Source organism: Saccoglossus kowalevskii, chromosome 5 (genome assembly GCF_978046115.1).
Source record: "Saccoglossus kowalevskii chromosome 5, keSacKowa6.1, whole genome shotgun sequence".
Lineage (NCBI taxonomy): Eukaryota > Metazoa > Hemichordata > Enteropneusta > Harrimaniidae > Saccoglossus > Saccoglossus kowalevskii.
Genome location: NC_140645.1, coordinates 11257427 through 11263519, shown reverse-complemented (window position 1 = coordinate 11263519; position 6093 = coordinate 11257427). Strand labels below are relative to the sequence as shown.

Below are 6093 nucleotides of genomic sequence, written 5' to 3'. Positions count from 1 at the left end.
AGAGCCATAACTTTCTTGTAGTGTAATGTTAGCTTCATCACACGGCAACACTTCTCAAAGTTCTTGTTGATCGATCGTTTGAATATATATATATATATATAGCGACATGGAGCTAGAGAGTAAAGAAGGATAAAACTCATCAATATAAATAATAAATAAAATGGCATCTATTTGCGACTCCGCTGTGTGGCACAAGAAGTGAAGTAGTACTTATATGTAACCAGAACAAGTAGCGTCTGCTCACACCGCAATTCAAAGTCAGTCCCATCTACTACTAGTATATTTACAACTTTGAATATTAATATAATGTAAAATGTATCATATTGAGTTATTCATCTTGATCTGTATTCATGACATGTAAATTGTAACCTTGGCAGTAATTTCTGATACTGTAAATACATATGATCACCCACTGTGTGAATGGTCTACGTAGGCACTGTAATGGTGCGCTTGATAGAAGGAAGTGGAATGCAACTTCTCCGCAATACAACTAATACGATATCGTTTTATCTTAAACAAATAATTTGAAACAAACATAAATTAAGTACTCACAATCACAAACGTTCCCACATTGATGTCAACTTTTCTGCAAGATCTTTTCTTCTAGCTTTACATAATAAAACACGCAAGTAGGAAAAATCTCCCTCTTCAGGACGAATTATACCATATTCCTTTAATTTTATAATTAGTGCTTTTGCATTCAGTACTTCTATATCTCCTTTCCCAATTCTTTCCAGACACAAAATCTTCATATCAGCCAATTTGCCTGCAACAGCAGCGAAACTTCATATTACAAATTGATGATTCACAGAAGACATTAAATATATTTAAATAAAGTAAAAAAATTCCCTATATTTGCTTTTTATTTGGACTCAAGGACAAACATTAGCTCGTAAAATATGCTACAATATAATATTATTATAATTTGAAGGAGAACTAATTCTAAAAAAACATTCTTCATAACAATTAAAAATAAATCAATGGAGGATTTCCACTGTGAATGTAGTTTAACGACGATAAATGTAAAAATAAGAGCTTACAGAACAATTGTAAAGTAATATTAAAAAAAACTTTATGTTTAAATTATCGATAACAATCTGTTGATGAATGTTTGATTATGTACTTTATATCAACAAAATCAATAAATCTGTGTGGTGAATGCTTACTCTTAGAGATGTGTCTTCCTAATTCCAACGCAAATTTCGGAAAACGCAAATCGCCGTCTGAAAAATAAATATAAACTTTGATACAATTTGTGACACTTATAGTATGTTTTTGACAATGATTACAGTCATTCAGGTAACACTGTAATCCTATATTTTCTGAATTCACCAGCAATCTTTCAACATATCGGAAGTAATACAATGCACCAACCTTCCGGCCTCTTAGCAATGAAATCATAAATAGATTATCAATTAAGGATACCCAATTTATGAGATACGCAATGTAATAAAATCAAAATTATAGCATATATATAACGTATGCCCTTGTAATTAATTGTCATATTTATTGGTGACAATTCAAATAAAAAACACTATAAACTATTAATCGTACCTGTACTGGACATTATGTTTTTATCTGTGGCTTCATCAGTTGCACCACTTGATGTTCCTAAAAAATGTAGTAAATTGAAAAAATAGATTCGCTGTGGCTGACATGATTAAATCCCACTGGTAAATACATACAAACAGTTCAACGTAAGTTGTTGCCTATACAACGTATGTATAACCCATTAACTTTATATTACAAATAGCAATACTTTAAAAATGGATAAAAAAGCTGAAATGTGTCGTCTCAAAGGGATGATAAGTTCTATCCACGGATTTTGTGACATATACTCATTCCAGGTTAGCACAGGTAACTATACTAACAAATAGATATAGACACATTACTTAAGTGTTTTAATTTCTAAGTAAGTTCATTTAATTGTATACATACAAAGGGCTAGATAATAAGTGGCCAATTCAGTGAGTAATACCCCATGACACAGATTCCTGTCCGATATCACTAGGGTCATTACTTCAATGAGCGAATCTAAATTATTCCCCCTATTGATCAGATAATTTCTCTTAAAAAAGCAAAATCTTCGCATATTATGAAGAAAACATTTTGACAACGTTATATTTTGAACTAGTCGGGTATCTCCACGTGTTCTTGTATGTTACTTACATTGAATATAAAAAAAAGAAATTCGAAATTTGTAATCTATATTTCCCAAAGTATCAATGTATACGTAGTGAAAATGTCACACATTATAAAAATACAAATACAGAAGTATTTTACAGAATACATTGTGGTAAACAGCTATTGCATGGTATTCTGTGTTTGTTTCCTTTGGCCGTCGTGAGATGCTGTTTATCACGTTACTGTGATGACGCATACTGTGTCGAATTATTAAACTCAGTGTGGTTTATGACAAATTATTCTATCGAATATCCTGGTCTGACTTATACTGTATCCTTTATTTTAGTTCACATACCATGTGCAATTATGTTATATAATTCACATACTAAATGATCATTGACAAAAATGCGTGGTTCTTACATTACTAATTGCCGAGCAATCGCAAGATTGGAAATGACGCTCCAATCATTACACTGAGTGTGTTGCAAATTTCATATAAAGTATATCATATATTGAGTATACGTAGGCCATTTCCAAAGAAAGATACATTGGCTTTTAAAATAACCCCGACAGCCTACATCAAACTATTACACTATTAAATTTCAAACCCTTGATACAAGTAAACAAGTAAAAAGGACATATAACTATGTAGGCAAGTTACCAATACTATATTTACTTGGCAGGAAATAAAACAGTATGATGAAGACAGTTTTTTCACAATAATTGTGTGTGCCGAGTATGCGCCTCGATATTGTATTTGTTTTTTGTTGTTTTTTTTTTTTTTTAAATTAACCTTGATATTATTTATTTCTTTTCTTGTTTCAAAGTGGACAACATGGAGGTTATTTTGTATGCTCAAATGTCAGCCATTGGATTTATAGATAACTCACGCGTTAGACGTCATTTTGGGTTCAGCAAGGTAAAAAATATGAACCAAAATTTTAAATTACAAATACATACATATTACATTGCTATACATCACATCATATACGCACTCCTTTCTATTTTGTGTACAGCATTATTTGGGGTACAGCCAGTATCAGAAAAAATACAAGGACTGGGAGAATATTGACTTTGTTAAGCTATTTACTCAAAGTTTAACCTTTTTACATTACACCGTTGTTTACATCACAAATAATTTGATCCAACGAGTAGGTATAACTATGTATGATACGCGGTGATATCCATGGTGTCGTGGGTGGTAATTCCAAAATATTAGTGGGATTAAGTGGGAAAAATCATAATCATATCTTGCTGATTATATTGTTACCAGTCTACGAGATACATTTTATCAGAGAAAAACAAGCACTGACATGTTTACTGACACATTCAATAAATTTACTACATCGTATATTAAAACCTGTGTTGTAAATTCGAAAATCGATATTTACGACAGACTGTAACTTAACAATTATATATGGGCAGTAATTCCAAACATGGCTACAATATCATAGCAACAACAACAAAGTGAAAATTAGTGAATTACCAGATAAATGGCAATATAACGGTGCTGACACACTGTGGAATGTATAAAAAATGACTTTGTATTGTCATCTCTTGTATTTTGTAATTGTACTGTTAAAGTCTGTTAGTGTTTGAGGTCAATCAGCGATATTACTTGAGAACAGTGTAGTACAATGATGACTGACATGCGATAATCCTTACTGAGCTTCTGCTCACCCGCACCCCAGCGATACATGACCATAGCCAGTTGGCAAAACGAAAGTTCAGTTTTTATGCAGCGAAACCCACGTACATGGGATTCAAAAAGCTGAAATTTGTTTCCATTTTATTTTAAGAACATCTTCAAAAGAAAGATCAGTAAAAGACTGTTGGATTGCTCCCTACACAGTCTTATTCTTGGTAACTATTCTGAACAGCCAACATATATACCAATATCCCAGCCACGAAGCTAATATTTTGATTCATTTGACACACGATAATGCGTCCATTCAAAAGCAGTGATTTCCGTAATCCAAGAAATACGTCAATATCCCAATAAACATAGTCACCGTTCAGTTGTCCTCTGTGAAAACTTGCTCAGCTATAGTTATGGCGTGTTTCTCTTAAAGCACTGGCTGCTATAATGAGCATCGTGTAATACAATGTGGACTTCAGAATTATAAACTACTTATGAACTGATATGAATTGTTAATAAGTAACTAAGCTGGTCTAGATCCATTCATAGTTACTGTAAAATACTTTATTTTTGCTTGGATTTTAATTTATTTTCGCTATGAAAATAAAATTCAGCTAATATACCGATTTTCCTATGTTTTAAACTTCAAATTGCCAAAAATCAGTAAAAATAAATTCCATACAAAGCATCAAAATTGTCTTTTCAGCGAAAATTAATTCCAGCTAAAATAAAGTATTTTACAGTATATGTGATGCAGAACCACCGCCATCGATAAAATTATGGCTTTGAATTGCCGAGATTATTACAATTAACACGTGTTCTTGCTTATTTGCAGTTTGTTTTTTTTTAAATTGTGCCTTATAACGAAATAAACGATGCCAAGATATATGGATTTCTAGAAATCCGGCTCAGAAAGCACAGTAAATACATGTCTTTTCATGGTCTACGTGCTTCGTTCCTTAACAATTTGCTTGCTTAGCTCTCTCAGTGGGGTGACCACTTCATAGCATAGACGATGTGAGAGACAAGTTTCGATTACTGAATTTGCTATTAGGAAAATGTTTCTTTAAAAATTGTGGCGAGTCGCAATTTCAAATCAAAGATAGCTGTCATAGCGGAAGAACAGACTCGGTCTGAAACTCCAGTAGAGCATTCCGTGTTCTTGATTGATTCATTGAAATTCGTGGAGGTGGTTGTAGAACTTCTAGCCTAACTTCGATGTTAGATGTATATTTATTAATTTGATCATAACCACGGACATTTTGACATTCACAGAAACATCAATTACTAAAAACATCAAGATCTCATTATATTATGAGTACTGTAATACTATGTCGTATCAATATAAACAAAACATGTACTGCGTGCGTGACCCGAACCGACATCACAGAATGATATATTACAATCCAACGCTGTCTGTCTCTCTGCAAACCCAAAGGTCGACCTCCTGATGCTTTGGTAACCATATAAGCATAGGTGTTTATTTATTTTGATCACAACATTGTAACTAGGCGTATCGTACTTCGCCTCTTGTTCACGAATAATGTTGCGTTATATACAATGCGAGCAATGCGTGAACACTACTTTTAAATAACCAATTTATCAGTCACATGAAGAGTATTCGACTAAAGTCATTGAATGGAACAGTATTATAACAGTAAATAAATATTGAGAAATAATTGCAAACTCATAGTTGCTGCTGGCAAATAAAACAAGTAAATAACACTGACCAAACTACATGGGAAATTGCAATGTCTGGCTATACTGTGTGGCATGAATTGCGAGAACGGGTTTCACGCTCTCCGCACATAATAAGCTCGGTTATTAGCTATATTTTGGGGTTTGTACGGCAATTAGGTTCCGTGCATGCAGTTTATTCTATGCTCTACACATACATGTTTGGTATAGTTCTCGTCTCTGGTCTATGCAACAGTTCAGCATCAATGCAAGTGCCCAAGGAGTAAACTGTAGGGCTTAAGAAATTACAAATCATTGAAACAAACGAGCTGCAATATATTGATAATATAATTTCCTTCTGATCTATAGCGTCTATCGGCAGTCTGATCTATTCGATTGTGTTTTTATTACATAAAACTAGCTGTTTTATAACCTTAAACGGCTCAAACCACCACATGGCGTTGTAAATAATAAAATAAATAATATCGACAAAATAACTGCGTTCGTTAATGGTATGTATGGTTTAACATTGGTTTCATGTGTAACTACTAAATCTGCCATATTGTACACATTGCAATAACACGTCCCCCACATCCTGTTCCGCTACTTTTAATCGTGATATATTCCACATTTTTTCACATCTTAAAATAAAG

The 6093-nt window shown here is 33.0% G+C and overlaps 1 long non-coding RNA gene across 1 annotated transcript; it reads right to left on the bottom strand.

Moving 5' to 3' along the window:
- Positions 1-727: 727 nt before the first annotated feature.
- Positions 728-1221, bottom strand: LOC146745487 (uncharacterized). The gene is made up of 2 exons (XR_014929490.1): positions 1167-1221; positions 728-766 (listed from the first exon to the last, which is right to left on the bottom strand). It is a non-coding gene; the product is annotated as an uncharacterized LOC146745487 (long non-coding RNA).
- Between the last annotated feature and the right edge of the window lie 4872 nt (positions 1222-6093).